Consider the following 18970-nt stretch of genomic DNA (forward strand, 5'->3'; position numbering starts at 1 on the left):
TATCTTAGACAAACTCAAATTTGACTCCAAACCAACAAGGCCAGCAGACTCAGACACAATAACCCATTCAGAATTCTCAATAAAACGTTTTTCAACATGCCAATTTGCTTACGTGCCATTCACTGCATCCATGATGAAGCTTGAGCAATCAACAGGTGGTCCTTCGCTAATCACAAAAATAGTCATATCTCCCAAGTTCATTAGTTTAGTACTAGTATCAGACTCTTTCAGCAAATCAAACAGTGTCAGACCCAGGATGTCCTCTGTACCGCCTTCAAAATTGAGATCACTGTCTTGACTGATGTCGATGCTTGGATCTGCCTGCTCCTCGTCGCTATTAGAAAGCTGATGATTGAAGAAGATTTCAAACTTGGAATATCTCTTCTTTTATTCTTGGTCAATCCATGGCTCCGAAAACCCCTACAAAGGGAAATCCTCTCATTCCTAGATAAAGCGCCCGTTCAAGGTTCCAAGACTTGGCTTATGGACCAACTCAAAATGTTGCCCAGTTCCCTTTGCCTTGATCTTCCCCTTAATCTCTTCATTTTTCCTTTTCCAATCATCTGCTGTAGGTGCATACCCTAGTCCGAATGCATACGGGTTTTGCTGTACTTCACCGGCTGTAGCAATACCTTTCCTGCCACTCTGTCCTAACCCCATCCCAAGAATGTAACCTAATTTTCTCATGAAGTAGATTGATTGGGCACTGATGTATACACCTTCATTTTCTACCATGAGTGTTTGAACTAGCTGGGCCTCTACCAATGTAAAACCTGAGAGGAATAAATCCTCCTCCCCATGTTATATTTCTAGCAATGTCGTTGTGACTTATGGGGGAGGATGAATGGATGTGTTTCCAAAGACAGTGGCAATTCCTCCGTCATATGGGTATTTTACTAGTTGATGTATCATGGATAATACAACATTCATCCGATGGAGCCACTATTATTTGCACTTTGACTATCCCTATAACTTCTTGGCTAGTATTATCATAAGCCTGGATCAACTGAGTAGTGTGTGTAAAATCTGTCGGCTTTAGCCCTATCGTATAAGTAGTGCGCGAAGGGTAGACATTGATAGCTAATCCAATGTTAATCAGAACGATCGAGATCCATTTCTTTCTACACTCTAGTGACACATATAAAGGCTTATTATGTCCTAATCCTTCAGGTGGTAGCTCTTTGTTAGAGAAGATCATCACGGGAGCAGTTTCTCTTAGGATATTAGCGACACAAGTTATTCTAGAGTTGTGTCAATTGACAGCTTAGCCTTACTTAAGGCTAACAACATCACTTGTCGGTGTTCCCAGGAAGCTATGAGAAACCCCCAAATGGAGATGTTTGCCTGGATCATTTTTCACTATTTTAGAACCAGGTTTTCTTCCACTTATTTCTCTTTCTCAATTTCTTTGTCTTTGCTTGAAGGCTCTCCTTGGTCTAGGCGTGGAGGCTTGAAGTAGCTCCCACTCCTTATCAAATGATCAATTTCTTCTAAGTACGAAGTCTCGTCAGGCACATTGCTTACCCATTCATCGTCACTGTGGGCAAGCTATAGGTCATTATCATCCCATTATTCGCCTTCGTTGACTAAAACAATTATCAGGCTTTGGTCGAATCATTCTAATAGTATACTCTGGTTGGCTTTCTGGTTCTTTTTCTTTCTCTCTAGAACTCGTTCCTTTAGTACTGTCATCAGATTTTCCAGTGTCAATTTTTGGTTCATCGTCTTTTGTCTCAGTTTCTTCATCAAAGACTTCACTACTACTTGATCAACCATGACTGGCATTGGAATTTCTCAAATCCCACCATCCTATCTGTACATTCCAAAGGTCTAATTCTTCAAAGAATTGGAAATTGGCCAAGTCTTCCACTAGGTCGACTAAGTCATCCAACCCCTGTTCAAGTACATCGTTTCTGACAACATTGATAGAAAATGAGTCAAGCAAAACAACCTCAGGCTTCAATTGACCAATGGGTGTAATATATTGGCTAGGATCATAGTCTTCCTCCAATAGTTTTACAGCCTCAATCAAAAGTACTTCGGTTGTTTCCTCTTTAGCTTTTACCACTACCACTATAGGGTTCTTGGATTTTGGTTAGGTTGGAGGTACATCCATCATGCACATATTAGTGCTCTCAGGAATGTGTACCTCGAGTTTAGGTAGATGAGAGGGTGTGATATAGATACTAGGGTCAAAGGTGGGTGATAGTGTATGGATAAAGTTGAGATGAGGAGTTAGTGAGGCTCTGTTGTGGGGTGGCAATGGGTTGGTAGTGACATTGGGTTTTGGAAGTTATGGGGGAGCTATGACTTTATTGTTAATGAGATCTTGAATCTCATGACAAAGACAGAAACAATAGTCGGTATTGTGTCTAGGCTATCGGTGGAAGACACAGTATTTGGTAGGGTATTGTTTGGCTGGGAGAGGATCTGAAAGAGGTCGAGGGTCACGAGGTTTGAGATACCCTCTTTCTACCAAGATCTTCATGGCTTCAGTAAGGGACATATGGAATGGGTTGAAGGTTCTGGTTGAGGCTTGGGTTGAGTTTGTTGTTTGTGGATCGGCATTAGCAAAGTGGTCGGCTATTTTGGTGGTGGTGGTAGTGACTGAGTTGGCCTCAGAAGATTTATGTGCCATGTTTTTACTGGTTGTAGTGTTTGGATTGTAGCTAAAGGTCTTCGTATTGGCTTTTTATCATCCACTATAATTCCCTCCTTGATGGCGTCTTCTATCTAGACTCCCATTTCATGCAGTTCTTTGAAAGTAAACAATAGAAGGACTATCATTTTTTGCAACATTTTTCCATACATATTTCTTACTACTATGCAGATTTGATCTTTCTTTGGTGGTCTGTTAGTAATCATCGCCGCCTTGGCCCTCCATTTGGCAATGAAGGCTACAAATCCTTCATTAGGTTCCTGTTGGGTTACTTCTAACTCTTAAGTGGTTAGTTCAATCTAGGTGTTGTATGCATATTCGATAACAAAAGCCTCGACCAATTCTTCCCAACTTCATTTCACCGAATCTTCTAATTTAGCATACCAAATGGCAGCTACACTAGATAAATTTCTTCTAAACAAGGAAAGTTTTTGAGGCCAAGTCAAGCCCATTGGTTTTAGGACATAAAAAACAAGGCGAATATGGACCATAGGGTCATGAGCTCCATCAAACCTGTCAATGTGTGGCATTTTAAACCGTTCTAGCAATTTGGTAGTTGTTTCCATATAACCATCTTCAATGTAAGGGATAGAGCTGATTCTCTACGAACTTTTAAACAATTCTCTAACTTGTTCAATTTTAGCATAGTCGGATCAATCTCATTTATTTCCAAGAGAAAGCGCCCTCCCGTTGGTTGTGGAAGTGGAAAAGGTCCTCCTGATGATTATGCAGGAACCCTCAAGTCTTCTAGTAAGTTGGATTCAGGAATTTCCTAAGCTGGTGGAGGTCGGATTGGATGAGCCATTGGAGGTGGTTGAGTAGCGGATGCCCCAGATTGGCGTTGCAATTCAGTAAGAGCAGCACCATGGGTGGCCACTATATTGGCCATAGCATCCAAACTTCGTTGAAGGGCCAACAACATGTCTACTATATTTTTTGAAACCTGGGCCATCACTAATGCTCATGAACTGAGTAGGGATGATCTAGCTGGTGAAGAAAGGTTACTCTAAACAGTTAATGAGGCTTTTGCTTTTCTTCTTCGTGTAACCAGTGGCAAAGAAACTAACACTGGCTATCCTTGAACCAAATCTGTAGTTTTATGGAGTCTACCAGCGTGAGTCCATAGAACTTGGGGGATATTTGTCTGTTCTGAAGTTATGGTGCCCAACTACCTCGCAAATATAAAACGAAACCCCCAATCAAATTTCATCAGCATTTCGGCTCAACCGATTACTGCTAATTCATGCTGAAAAGCTGAACTCAACCCCACCAACCGAAATTCTTGAACCATTCAACTGAATTTGAGAGAACCCCTGTATAGATCCTATACATTGCATATAGCAGAAAAGAGAACAAACACCTCTATCAAGGCTGGGGTTACCCTCTCCTAGATTTGAAATGATCTAGGGCTTCACTAGTCAAACAAGTGGTATCATACATCTTAGAAATGGAAGAGCATCCTGTCTTAATTTTGGAAGGTACTATAGCTTGCTAGATGTACAAGGTTGGCTCTACTCTAAGGGATGAAGTCAAGGTGACGTTACCAAAGAGTCCTTTAGGTCATAACCAATGAAGATCATAGGAAGTCAGAATAGTCAATATAACCTCTCTTCGAAGTCTGAGAACCTTAGATAGCAGAGCAACCTTTTTGACAGATCTCAAAAGGTTATAACACAAGGCCTTCAAAGTAACGTGAAGATAGGTATAGTGTCACAAAAAGCTTGCCTGTGCTCCCGCCAATATCTGGGCAACACTAGGACTTTAAGGACACCAATGCATGCAATGCAATGAACATATAAGTGAAAATAAAAGTAATATCATGGAGTTCGAATCAAGATATCATAAAATCCCTAGCAGAGTCGCTAAAAACTGTAAGATGCCCAGGGGGTACTAGTGCGCGTTAAATAGTTCGGACTCTCAACTTCTTTGATCTAGTCTCACAAGTGCAATATGAAACATAGATGAGAGTCCATATTTGGCAACTTTTATGGAAACTCCATTTTAATACAAAATCTTTGCCAAAAATGGACTATATCACCAGATCTTAGAGTCACCACCTAACACTTTTAGGAAAATTAGGAAACCCATGACTCGTGCCAAAGCCACTATTCGTTGTAACGAAGGATGCTTGGCTCGGAACCTTAAGTATGAAATGAGAAGGTCATTAATTGAGCACCCCTACTCACCCTGATCAAAGAATCGGCCTATATTAAACCATGATATGAGTTTTATCAACTTTATATGTTCATATTCTTGATATTAAATAAATCCTACAATTTACTATGTGAAGCATACAAGTATAGACTTTGCTGCCCACTTTAAAACAACTTGATTTCATGTAGTTTGAAAGAGTTTGGGAGATGTACAACTCAAAGAAATTGAGTTTACAAACATAAAAATCAACATCATTCCAAATTAATTGACACAACCTCCATTCATTGGCTTTCATATAGTTATATCAAGTAAGCAGGTAGCCTCATGGTAGGATGCTAAACATAGTAAGAAAAACACACACAAACAAGATGTTAAAGGATAAAAACTTACATGTTAACAGACATCCCGTGAATAGCTACAAAACAAAGTTAGCGAAATATGCATGATCTTATATACAAAATCCTAATGCAATTCACTCATGAAATGCAACTAAAGATTCGACTTCTAATATATGACATGTGAATTATCTCAAGAACATGAGGTAGTGCACATAATCGCATAGAAATTGATTAAATCCACAAATGCAAACTTAGGTGAATCAAGATGCATGAAACATGGATGCAAAGCATGGATTTGATGAAAAACAAAATATGATGCTCGTGCACAAATAAGGAAAGCAAGTAAAAGAATGTGATAGAAAGAAACGGAGCGGGAAATTTTTACAACACTTGAAAGAATAATTACAAACCAAATGAGAGAGAGAGAGAGAGAGAGAGAGAGAGAAAGAGAGAGAGAGAGAGAATATTACAACAAAATGGAAACCTCACAAAACTCTTAAACGAAAATAAAAACAATAGCTTTATGCGCCTCAGACACCATGGGAAGTTAGTATGCTCAACGCCCAAAGACTACTCCATTCAATCCAAAAGAAGTTAGCCAGCCGACCGGCCAACTAGGCTTAACAAAACCTGTCATGTTGCAACACTAAGAAAAGAACAAACAAGGAATATATAGGTGGCTTAATTTAACCACTCCCGGTAAGATCACAATAAAACTAATGTGAAACTAAAACAAGAAAACAAATATAGGATATAAAGTGAAAGAAAAGGAAGAATTGAAAACTAATTACTTCCAGCTAGATTATAACAAAACGATATGAAATGAAAGAAAGAAAACAAACACTAGATAGAAAATGCAAAGAAAATAAAAGAATTGAAAATTCACCTTCCAAAGGAAGACTAAACTTCTTGATTTCCAAGCTTCCTCTTGATTACCCTCAAGGTTATGAATTGTGTTCTTAATCCTCAATTCAAAAATTTGGAATGTGAGCTAGAACGGTGGTTTCGGGTAAGTGTAGGAAATGAGTGCTCGATTCATTAACTTTGCAAAGACTACCCTCTCTTTGATCAAAGCTCTAGAATTTAACTATAATAACATGACGTGGATGACTTTTGTAATAGGAGATGAGATATGGTGTATGGCTTGAGAAAATGGAAGTTCACAACTAACACTTAATTTTGGCTAACTCTTGAATTCAAAGCTTAAAGTCTCTTTTTCTCTATCACTAGCCTTCTCTACTCAATCTATTCTCTTTCTCCTCTTAACAATCTGATGTATACATATAGGCAATACAAGTGGAGAAATGGTGGCAGACAAGAATGGAGCATTAATGAAGATAATGGAGCAAATGGAGCATTAATGAAGATAATGAAGTAGATGGAGCACTAATAGAGCTAATGTAAGACAAAAGTGAAGCATTACCTTTAATGGATTAAGCACTAGGAAATGAAGGATGAGTATACATGTATTCAATGCATAATGGGTCAGAAAAATGATTTGTGAAGTGCCTCACCCGAACCAACACAGAAACCGGTGCAATCTGTCTCTAGGGTAGTCGACCAGCCGAACGACCAAGCAGTCGACCGGCCAAAGAGGAAGTTTGCTGTTTTGCTTCGGTTCAATCCAACTTCGCTTCGATTGTTCGACGGTGCTTAAACACTTGGCCAGAGTAGGCTTAGGGTTAGAAACAAAGCTCAAATTCTCTCTTTTTTTTACTAAGGATTTTGTAGGAAACACATTCTGGTTGTTATCAACTGGTAATCAAAAGAAAGTGCGCAAGTCTTAGGGCCGGCCAAAATGGGCTATCTACAAAAGCCGACTTTAAGAAGAGGAAGAAGAAGAAGAAGAAGAAGAGGACAAATGGAAGGGCAGTGGGATACGATCGAGGTCATATGTATCGACGCCACTGTCGTTGAATTTTTGAATTTAGACCCGACGCTCGATGCTTTAGCATAGGGAAAGGCCAAGAAAAGCAGAAGAAAGAGAAGCAAAAAAAAAAAAAATGATGCTTGTGCTTCAACGGAGCAAAAAAATAAAAAAATAAAATAAGATGGAAATAAAATATAAAAATAAAATAAAAAATTCCAAAAATATAAAAAAATAAGATACAAATAATAAAATAATTTAAAATATATATATTTGTGTTTATTTTCTCGCCCTTTTGCAGGTTCCATTTCTTTTAAGTTAGGGGGTATCCTTCTCCTACTTCTTGGTGTGATGTATTTTATTTTGTTGTGTTTTCTGTCCCTTTCACCATTCTTGTCAGTCCTTTGTGGTTTGTGTCATTGAGGACAATGTCATTTAAGTTAGCGGGAAAGGGTTTGGTTTATGTTTCTTTTGTTTTATTTTCGGTTGTGTTTTTTATTAACAAAAAATTATTTTAAAAAATGTATTTTTTGTATTTATTTTTTGTCTTTGTGACAAGAAGATGTCAAAGAACTTGATAGAGAGTTAGTTAGAAAATAATCATGGTTCACATTGATGGTTAATTGCTAGTTTTGGAATCTGTATTTTTCATTCGTTTCCTTATGGTGTTTGGACACTAATTTTAGTGAAGGCTAGTGACGCGAGGACCCTAGAAATCCAAGAGTCAAAAGCCAAGCCTCTTCATGGAAAAAGTTCTCCACCCAAGAAGAGGAGAACGAAGAGAATATCTTACTGTTTGCAAGGTAGAATTCCACGTGACCAAACAAATCTAATTTCAAAAGAAATCAATGAATGGACTAAAACAAGGCAGAGTAAAACCCATGAATGTGGGTTTGAGATGTTCCTTTCCGATCTACTTTTAAGCTACAAGGTTAGGGTGTGGGAGATCATAGGAAATTGGATTATGGATAAAGGAACGTACCATTGTTGCCAAATCATTTTCAGTGTTCCTATTTACCGTAGACATTATTAAGGGTTGCTTGGTTTAAAAAATATATATATAATTTTGTTGATTTTGAATTGTATATTTGTGTTTTGTTTTTAATCTTTTCGCATGTAAAATGATATAAGCACTTATATGGTGAAAAATTTAAACAAACCTTACTCTGGGAATAGCTGAGTAAAGCAAAAGTAATTTTGTTTGAGAAGTGTTACGGTAAGGATACAATTGACAATTTTCATTGAGGTACTTTATCACAATAAGCCTTGGTATTTTGCTCTAAAAGACCATTTTCTTTCTTTCTTTCTTTCTTTCTTTCTTTCTTTCTTTTTTTTTTTTGCAATTTTTATTATTATTATTATTATTATTATTTTGTTTCTTGTGTTGTTATTTATAAAAAAATAAAAAATAAAAATATTTTTGTTATTTTTCTTGTGTGTATAAAATTTTTGTGTTTTCTTTTATAAAAAATATTTATATAATTTTTTTTTGGAGCAATGATTGTATTGTTCCTTCCTCATTCTGTGCTAGAGATTATTAATTTAGTTGTAATTTTGTTCCATTAGAATTATAATTTTGTCTTAGTTCGTTACACTATTTCTCATTATAATACTCATTTATTTCACGTGCACGTTACTACATAGATATTACTTGACTGATTTGGGATCACAATCTTTGAAAATCTTGATGTCTAATGCTGAGACTATAACCCGTGTGAGATTTTGAGACTATCATTCTTTTTGGAGGGTTATTTCATATTTGCTCTTAATTTTCTTTGGCAGCTCATTATGTCATTGTTACGTCTCATTATTCTTTCAATTGGTCAAAAACATTGAAATCATCATTTTTATGCCATTTTGTCCTTGTAATATATGGATCATGCTATATTTTGAGAAATGATTTTAGGCCATCTTTCTTTGTTTGAGTCTTATTGTTAAAATAATAATAATAATAAAATAAATAAATAAATAAATCTTGTTTCAATTACCACTTGTTAGCCCATTGAGCCTATACAGAAAACATTTTTATTCATTTAGCCATTTCTTCCGGTGTCTCAAGAATGAATTCCATCTGCTATTTTGGAAGGAAGTTATCTTGTGAATGGAACAAGAAAACTGTAAAATAATAATAATAATAATGTATTTACTTCTATGTTTGAAAAAAAAAATGATGAAAAAAAAATAGCATGGAGAGTGTTTAAAATTGGTTGCAAATCATTAAAAGAAAAAAGTGAAAAGGGCAGGTTATGTATGTTGCATATGTTTAAATTCGTTTCTTGGATATCTATTTTTCACCTTTACCCAATTCTATAAATAAAGAAGTCGTGGGTTAGTGAAGCAGTGATTAGGCTGGAGATGTGGATGATCGTAAAAGTACTACCAGTTTTGTGTTTTATCTTAGAGATACAACTTTTACTAGTCCTCAAAGAAACAACCGATAGTAACTCTATTGACATGTGAAGCAGAGTGTAGCTAGTGCTACAGGAGAATGTCATGCTCTCTAGTTAAAAAATTTGTTGAAAGAAGTTCAAGAACCACGACAAAAACCCACCGAGATATATGCAGATAACAAGTCAGCAATCCAGTTAGGAAAGAATCCATTTTTCCATGATAGAAGCAAGCATATCAACAGAAGATTTCATTTCATACATGAATGCATAAGAAAACAAGAAATCTAATTGATACTCACAAATAGTGAAGATCAAGTTGCAGATGTGAGAACCCGAATATAAAAATTAAGTAAATAATTAAATAATAATATTACAATCTCAAATATTTTTGTGGTGAATTCTAAGGTGCAAATTAAATATTATTGGAGGATGTTTTAATTAATTTTAAACTTAAAATAAATTTGTGGTGAAAGCATTTAATTTAGAGGCAAGATTTATTATAAAAAATATATATATAGAGAGAGAGAGGAGGGTGTGACTTGAACTCTAGACCACAAGGTTAATATATAAGACTCCTACCATTTGAGTTACATATAACTTATACATATATTTTGTATATTTATTTATTTATTTGACCTATGTGTGCCTACTACTAGTATAAAATAAAATAAACACAAACCCTACTCTATTATTTGTTCACCACATAGGGCAACAACACAGCAGTCACGGGAGAAGGTTTGAGAGAAGGAAAAAAAAGAAGAAGATGTTGCAATCAAAGAACTTTTGGGTGTGTTGTGTTGTGTGTGATCATCAAAGGTTAGCCCTCTTAGGTTTTCTTCTCTTCTTTCTTTGTTCTATCCTTATTCTATAATTATTTTATTCATTCATGGAGAGGTTGTAGGTTTATGTATTGTGTATATAGATATCCTATTAAGAAACTTGAGGAGCTAAATTTATGTGTAAAGATTGGGTGTAATTTTCAGTCCAAAAAAAAAATTCTGCACAGAATTGCAAACTTTAAAAATCAAGAAACCATATCAAACGGATGAATTTTAATCTTAAATTTTTACAGTAGATCAATTACACATTGAATTGCATATCTGAATTTTTTCATAATTTTTGGGAGTCGAAATCCATATAAATTGAGGTATTCAAATCTGTCCAGGAAACCAGTCCGAAACAGTAAATTCGGGATTGTTGTTCTCTTTGGGTATAAATCCAAAAATTATCAAATTAGTGTCATTAGAACCGGTTACGAGACTAGTTTCGTATGTTTTTGGCCTTGCATTGATTGCTCGTGTATATTAATAGAACCGTCAATTTCTTTAAAGTGCTGCAGAAAACAACCTGTTTGGATATAATTAATTGTAGGAAATTATTTTGATAAGCAAATCAAGTGAAACCAATTGGGTTTGAAACTTAGGATATATTAGATCATATCTGGAGGTTATTAGAATTTTTCGAATAGAGTGGAGTGGGTTTTGAAATTTTCAAAGTTAGCAAATAGGTTGGGAAGGCTTGTTTGAAATTCTGTTTTATCTTAAAGTTATTTTTAGTTAAGTTTCGATCGGAACCTATGTCTTGGGTGATTTTAGACCTTGAAGAACATGAACTTAGGTAATATTTAAGAGTAACGGTGAGTTGGGTTGAGCCGTGTTAGTGCGCTTTAGTTTGGGGTTACTCAGTTCGTATTCTTTAGTATTTTTAAATTAGCAGTGACGTGTAGTTTTCATATTGGTTCAGGGCACTAGTTGGACTTTCATACTCTATTCGAGGATTATATTATTTCGTTTCCAGGTGAGTAGTTTCATGCTACGTATTTTTATAAATGTTCCCCTACCCCGAACTGTTGGAAAAATTAAATTGTTGTTTTATGATTAAACTGTTTTGATAAATTATTATATTATCAATTGAATCAAATTATTTCTGAAACATGTGTGAACTTGGCATACTGTAAACTATTTGTTTTGGTCTCATGTTTATAATGATGAACTACCATGTTTTGCGAAACTGATGTGTATTGATTATTGGGACCATGTGTGTATTTAGTCCAGGGAAATTATTCCACTGTGTGTGGTGACTCTGGCCACTAGGGAACAGATCCGGGTTGGGCCGTGATGACTCTAGTGCTCAACGATTGTAAGGAACAGACCTTTAAAAACAACTAGGTGACCTTCAATCGGATCGTCTTTGAGAAAAGGCCCAGGTGCCACCCTGAGGATGACTCTTAGTTCGGTATTGGATCCAACGGGGCTTATAGCCTGAGAAATGTGTGGCAGATTATTTGTTTTTATTGGTACCCAGAAAATTATTGGTGTTCATGTTATAATCTGTTTTAAGTGGAAAATGTTGTTTATCATGTTCTTGCGAGACATGAGTATTTTAAGTGTTGAACTGTGGAACCATCTTTTTGAAACAGATTGTATTTACCAAACTGTATGCCAATCTAGTTTCTGTGATATATATCTTATTTTGGAATTGAACCCTGTTTTCAAAACTGTATTTACTATCCATGTTGCTACTCACTGAGCTATCAGCTGACTTAGTTGTTTACCATTTCCAGGTGTTAGAAGGACTTAGAGTGGACTCATGGCGTAGCGGGGACTCAATTGCATGGACCTCTAGGGCATTCCTTTAGTTTAGAGTGTTATGTCAAATTTGTGCATATTTATATTTATTCTTATCGAAGTTCATTTAGGATTATTTTTTTTATATGTGGGTTGTTTATATCCCATAAGTTTGGATGGTTTGTGATTACGGTTGATTTTGCCGTTTATAATTGTGACATGTCTGGATTGAGTTTTGGTTATTTATTATTGGACTATTGTTCAGTTGTTCAATATGATTGGATTTCGTGTTTAGGCTTACGTGTGCCTTGGGCTAAGTCCCTGTGGGCCACGGCCGGTCATGCTCGGATTTGGGGTGTGACAATTATGGTATCAGAGCTATAGATTTATCAAGTTACATACCTTGCATTTCATCATTTAGACGAGGTCCGAGTCCCTATAGTCCTTAGTAGTGTTTGGTTAAGTTAGTTTTGTTTAAGCTTGTGTTAAATCGTTCTTGATTTCATTTTGAAGGTTAAGAGTTGGCACCTAGATATCTACACTGATTGTCTATTCCTGGTGAGCCTTTGATGTTTGTATTACAGTGTGTAATCCATTAGGAGAAACAGTAGTGTTGGGAGATGTCTGTAGATCTTGTGAGATAAAGATGGATGGTTGGATTTTTGCAGTGGATTTGATTTCTTTAGAGATAAAGGATTTTTATGTGATTTTGGGGATGGATTGGTTGACAAAGCATCATGTCTCTGTTGATTATTTTAGAAAGAGGGTAGTTTTTGCTATGTTGGGACAACTTGAGTTTTTCTTTCAGGGCGATAGGAAATGGTCTCCTATCTGTTTTACTTCTTTCCTTTAGGCTAATCGAATGTTAAGTAAAGGGTGTCATGATTATTTAGCTTGTGTGGTGAGTATCGAACAACCAGAGTAGAAGTTAGAGGAGTTTCCTGTAGTAAGTGATGTGTTGATGTTTTTCTAAAGGATCTACCTGGTCTTCCTCCAGACCGTGAGGTCAAATTTTCCGTTGACTTGACCCCTAATACAACACCTATCTCTAAAGCACCCTATAGAATGGCACCATTGGAGTTGAGGGAGTTACAAACTCAGTTATAGGAGTTGTTAGACAAATGTTTAATTAAGGCTAGTGTTTTACCTTGGGGAGCACCTGTGTTGTTTGTGAAGAAGAATGATGGGTCTATGAGGTTGTGTATTGATTATAGAGAACCAAACAAAGTCAAAGTGAAGAATATGTATCCTTTGCCACGTATTGATGACCTATTTGACCAATTGTAGGGAGTTCAAGTATTCTCTAACATTGACTTGAGGTTAGGCTATCACTAGTTGAAAGTAAGGGATGAGGACTTTCCTAAGACTGCTTTTAGAAACCGTTATGGGCATTATGAGTTTTTGGCGATGCCTTTTGGTCTCACAAATGCAACAGCCGCATTCATGGATTTAATGAACATAGTATTTAAACCCCAACTACATAAATTTGTGGTAGTGTTTATTGATGACATCCTAATTTAATCGAGTAAGGAGGAGCATGAGCAGCATTTGAGGGTAGTACTGCAGATCCTTAGGGAGAAGAGATTGTGTGCAAAATTTAAGAAGTGTTAATTCTAGTTGAGCAGTGTATCCTTTTTGGGTCATGTAGTGAGTGAAGATGGGGTATTTGTGGATAGCATGAAAGTGGAAGCAATTATTGATTGGCCACGACTTACTTCTGTGACAGAGGTACGTAGCTTTCTAGGGCTTGCTGGATATTATAGACAGTTTGTGGAGGGATTCTCCCGTATGGCTTTGCCATTTATAAATCTCACTAGGAAAGAGGTAAGTTTGAGTGGAATGATAATTGTGAGTGTAGCTTCCAAGAGTTTAAACAAAGGTTGATATCAGCTCCAATCCTTGTCTTACTTACAGGTGGTGGTAGTTTTGTGATTTATAGTGATTCACGATAGGGTTTAGGATGTGTGCTCATGCAACATGGGAAGGTGATTGCTTATGCGTCATGATAGTGGAAAGTACATGAGAGAAATTATCGTAGCAGTGATTTTCGCTCTTAAGATTTGGCGACATTATTTATGGAGAGTCATGTGAGATTTACATTGATCATAAGAGTTTGAAGTATATTTTCACACAGAAGGAATTAAATTTGAGGCAAAAATATATATATATATATATATATGGCATGAGTTGTTAAAAGATTACAATGTGAATATTTTGTATCATCCGAGAAAGGCAAATGTGGTGGTAGATGCCTTGAGTAGGAAAGTAGTAGTCGAAGATGTAGCTGCTTTGTCTATTGAGAGTTGTTTGGTGAAAGACATGAGATGTTTGAGGCTTGAGGTTGTTACGCCTGGTGATAGGGCTTATTGTAGTCAATTGAAAGTTCAGCTGACCTTGAGAGAACAGATTCGTATAGCACCGGAGATTGACCCCCAGTGTGAGCGTATTAAAGGAAAGATGGCAGAGGGTAAGCATATAGACTTTGTGGTTAGTGATGATGGGTTGCTTAGATTCCGTGGCTGAATTTGTGTTCCTGCTGGTGGTGATTTGAGGAAGGAGATTATGGTAGAGGCACATAGTTCTAGTTATAGTTATAGCATTCATCTTGGAAGTACTAAGATGTATCGGGATCTTTATGAACATTTTTGGTGGAATGGTATAAAGGGAGATATTGTAGAATTTGTGGCTCAATGTTTGGTGTGTCAACAAGTTAAAGTAGAATATTAGAAACCTGCGGGCAAACTACAACCCTTGCCTATACCAGAGTGGAAGTGGGATCATGATACCATGGACTTTGTGTGTGGTTTACCTCGTACTAGTAGTAATCACGATGCAGTTTGGGTAGTTGTTGATAGATTAACCAAGTCAGCACATTTTATTGCAATATGGATGACCTATTCTCTAGCTCAATTTGCACAGTTGTATGTGAAGGAGATTGTTAGATTGCATGGTGCATCTGTGTCAATAGTGTCAGATCGGGACCCTCGTTTTGTGTCTACGTTTTGGGGTGCGTTACAGTCAGCTATTGGTACTTGGTTAAATTTTAGTTCAGCTTATCACCCTTAGATAGATGGGGTATCAGAGAGGACTATTCAAATCCTTGAGGATATGTTGAGGGCTTATGCTTTGGAGTGGAGAGGTAATTGGGATGATTATTTGCTGCTCATGGAGTATGCGTATAATAATAGTTATCATTCTAGTTTGGGAGTAACTCCTTATGAGGCTTTGTATGTGAGGAAGTGTAGGGCTCCTTGTGCTGGTATGAGGTTGGTAAGAGGCAAATGTTGGGACTTGATTTGGTGGAGGATGCTACACAGAAAATTATAATCATTAGAGAGAGATTATTGACTGCTCAGAGTAAACAAAAAAGTTATGCTGATCATCATAGGAGAGATTTAGAGTTTCATGTGGGGGATATGGTATTCTTGAAAGTATCACCATGGAAAGGAGTCATCAGGTTTGGAAAGGAATGAAAGTTGAGTTCTAGATACGTTGGACCATTTGAGGTATTAGAAAAGGTTAGTGAGGTTGTGTACCGTGTTGTTTTACCCCCTAGGTTGGCAGGAGTGCATAATGTGTTTTACGCGTCTATGCTGAGGAAATATGTGCACAGTCCGTCGTATGTGATAGATTATGAGCCGCTTTAGATTAGAGAGGATTTTTCGTATGAGGAGATGCCTGTTCAGATTTTGTATTCAGAAGAGAAAATGTTGCGTACAAATGCCATTAAATTGGTTAAGGTACTGTGGCGTAATCATCTAGTTGAAGAGGCAACTTGGGAACGCGAGGATGAGATGCGCAAGAAGTACCCACATCTATTCTCATGATTTACTCAGGTTAGTTTCGAGGACAAAACTTTTTTTTAGGAGGGGAGAATGTGAGAACCCGAATATAAAAATTAAGTAAATAATTAAATAATAATATTACAATCTCAAATATTTTTGTGGTGAATTCTAAGGTGCAAATTAAATATTATTGGAGGATGTTTTAATTAATTTTAAACTTAAAATAAATTTGTGGTGAAAGCATTTAATTTAGAGGCAAGATTTATTATAAAAAATATATATATAGAGAGAGAGAGGAGGGTGTGACTTGAACTCTAGACCACAAGGTTAATATATAAGACTCCTACCATTTGAGTTACATATAACTTATACATATATTTTGTATATTTATTTATTTATTTGACCTATGTGTGCCTACTACTAGTATAAAATAAAATAAACACAAACCCTACTCTATTATTTGTTCACCACATAGGGCAACAACACAGCAGTCACGGGAGAAGGTTTGAGAGAAGGAAAAAAAAGAAGAAGATGTTGCAATCAAAGAACTTTTGGGTGTGTTGTGTTGTGTGTGATCATCAAAGGTTAGCCCTCTTAGGTTTTCTTCTCTTCTTTCTTTGTTCTATCCTTATTCTATAATTATTTTATTCATTCATGGAGAGGTTGTAGGTTTATGTATTGTGTATATAGATATCCTATTAAGAAACTTGAGGAGCTAAATTTATGTGTAAAGATTGGGTGTAATTTTCAGTCCAAAAAAAAAATTCTGCACAGAATTGCAAACTTTAAAAATCAAGAAACCATATCAAACGGATGAATTTTAATCTTAAATTTTTACAGTAGATCAATTACACATTGAATTGCATATCTGAATTTTTTCATAATTTTTGGGAGTCGAAATCCATATAAATTGAGGTATTCAAATCTGTCCAGGAAACCAGTCCGAAACAGTAAATTCGGGATTGTTGTTCTCTTTGGGTATAAATCCAAAAATTATCAAATTAGTGTCATTAGAACCGGTTACGAGACTAGTTTCGTATGTTTTTGGCCTTGCATTGATTGCTCGTGTATATTAATAGAACCGTCAATTTCTTTAAAGTGCTGCAGAAAACAACCTGTTTGGATATAATTAATTGTAGGAAATTATTTTGATAAGCAAATCAAGTGAAACCAATTGGGTTTGAAACTTAGGATATATTAGATCATATCTGGAGGTTATTAGAATTTTTCGAATAGAGTGGAGTGGGTTTTGAAATTTTCAAAGTTAGCAAATAGGTTGGGAAGGCTTGTTTGAAATTCTGTTTTATCTTAAAGTTATTTTTAGTTAAGTTTCGATCGGAACCTATGTCTTGGGTGATTTTAGACCTTGAAGAACATGAACTTAGGTAATATTTAAGAGTAACGGTGAGTTGGGTTGAGCCGTGTTAGTGCGCTTTAGTTTGGGGTTACTCAGTTCGTATTCTTTAGTATTTTTAAATTAGCAGTGACGTGTAGTTTTCATATTGGTTCAGGGCACTAGTTGGACTTTCATACTCTATTCGAGGATTATATTATTTCGTTTCCAGGTGAGTAGTTTCATGCTACGTATTTTTATAAATGTTCCCCTACCCCGAACTGTTGGAAAAATTAAATTGTTGTTTTATGATTAAACTGTTTTGATAAATTATTATATTATCAATTGAATCAAATTATTTCTGAAACATGTGTGAACTTGGCATACTGTAAACTATTTGTTTTGGTCTCATGTTTATAATGATGAACTACCATGTTTTGCGAAACTGATGTGTATTGATTATTGGGACCATGTGTGTATTTAGTCCAGGGAAATTATTCCACTGTGTGTGGTGACTCTGGCCACTAGGGAACAGATCCGGGTTGGGCCGTGATGACTCTAGTGCTCAACGATTGTAAGGAACAGACCTTTAAAAACAACTAGGTGACCTTCAATCGGATCGTCTTTGAGAAAAGGCCCAGGTGCCACCCTGAGGATGACTCTTAGTTCGGTATTGGATCCAACGGGGCTTATAGCCTGAGAAATGTGTGGCAGATTATTTGTTTTTATTGGTACCCAGAAAATTATTGGTGTTCATGTTATAATCTGTTTTAAGTGGAAAATGTTGTTTATCATGTTCTTGCGAGACATGAGTATTTTAAGTGTTGAACTGTGGAACCATCTTTTTGAAACAGATTGTATTTACCAAACTGTATGCCAATCTAGTTTCTGTGATATATATCTTATTTTGGAATTGAACCCTGTTTTCAAAACTGTATTTACTATCCATGTTGCTACTCACTGAGCTATCAGCTGACTTAGTTGTTTACCATTTCCAGGTGTTAGAAGGACTTAGAGTGGACTCATGGCGTAGCGGGGACTCAATTGCATGGACCTCTAGGGCATTCCTTTAGTTTAGAGTGTTATGTCAAATTTGTGCATATTTATATTTATTCTTATCGAAGTTCATTTAGGATTATTTTTTTTATATGTGGGTTGTTTATATCCCATAAGTTTGGATGGTTTGTGATTACGGTTGATTTTGCCGTTTATAATTGTGACATGTCTGGATTGAGTTTTGGTTATTTATTATTGGACTATTGTTCAGTTGTTCAATATGATTGGATTTCGTGTTTAGGCTTACGTGTGCCTTGGGCTAAGTCCCTGTGGGCCACGGCCGGTCATGCTCGGATTTGGGGTGTGACAGCAGACATATTTACAAAGCCCCTCGAAATAACAAAATTTCTGAAGCTACGAAAAATACTCAGAGTTACCTTATTTGGTGATTCAAGTTTAAGGGGGGGAGGGGATGTTGGAAAGTAACTTGAAGTCTCCAAAAGCAGCTTAAAGATGGAAGAATGAGATGAAAAAGCATCAAGAATACTCTTGGAAAAGCTTGAATATGGTAGAAGAGAACTAACCAAAAGTTTGATGATTAAGATGAAACTTCATGGAAGCTACCGTCGACTATGAGTTGTAACTAGGGAAGAACCTTAGCTCTTAAGCTATGGAATTCAACACACGGTTTGTACACGGAAACAAACCTATAAATAGATGATGATTATTTGTTATATAGAAATAATCAATCAGAATAAATAAAAACCCATAAGAGGTTTCTAATGGTGGGCTTCTATATATTTTGTATGAAGTTTTGATGTCTCACACAACACAAATGAATGAATTTATTTTTACAAAATAACAATACAAATCTGTGGGTT

General features: G+C 36.2%; 2 long non-coding RNA genes across 2 annotated transcripts; both read left to right on the forward strand.

The window, feature by feature from the left end:
* The first annotated feature begins 10110 nt into the window (after window positions 1-10110).
* Window positions 10111-12249, forward strand: LOC145813515 (uncharacterized). The gene is made up of 3 exons (XR_014356631.1): window positions 10111-10224; window positions 11152-11205; window positions 11972-12249. It is a non-coding gene; the product is annotated as an uncharacterized LOC145813515 (long non-coding RNA).
* Window positions 12250-16230: 3981 nt separating this feature from the next.
* On the forward strand, window positions 16231-18369 carry LOC145813516 (uncharacterized). The gene is made up of 3 exons (XR_014356632.1): window positions 16231-16344; window positions 17272-17325; window positions 18092-18369. It is a non-coding gene; the product is annotated as an uncharacterized LOC145813516 (long non-coding RNA).
* Window positions 18370-18970: the final 601 nt, after the last annotated feature.

This window comes from Camellia sinensis, chromosome 15 (genome assembly GCF_055761805.1).
Source record: "Camellia sinensis isolate YWXY chromosome 15, ASM5576180v1, whole genome shotgun sequence".
In the NCBI taxonomy this organism is placed as follows: Eukaryota; Viridiplantae; Streptophyta; class Magnoliopsida; order Ericales; family Theaceae; genus Camellia; species Camellia sinensis.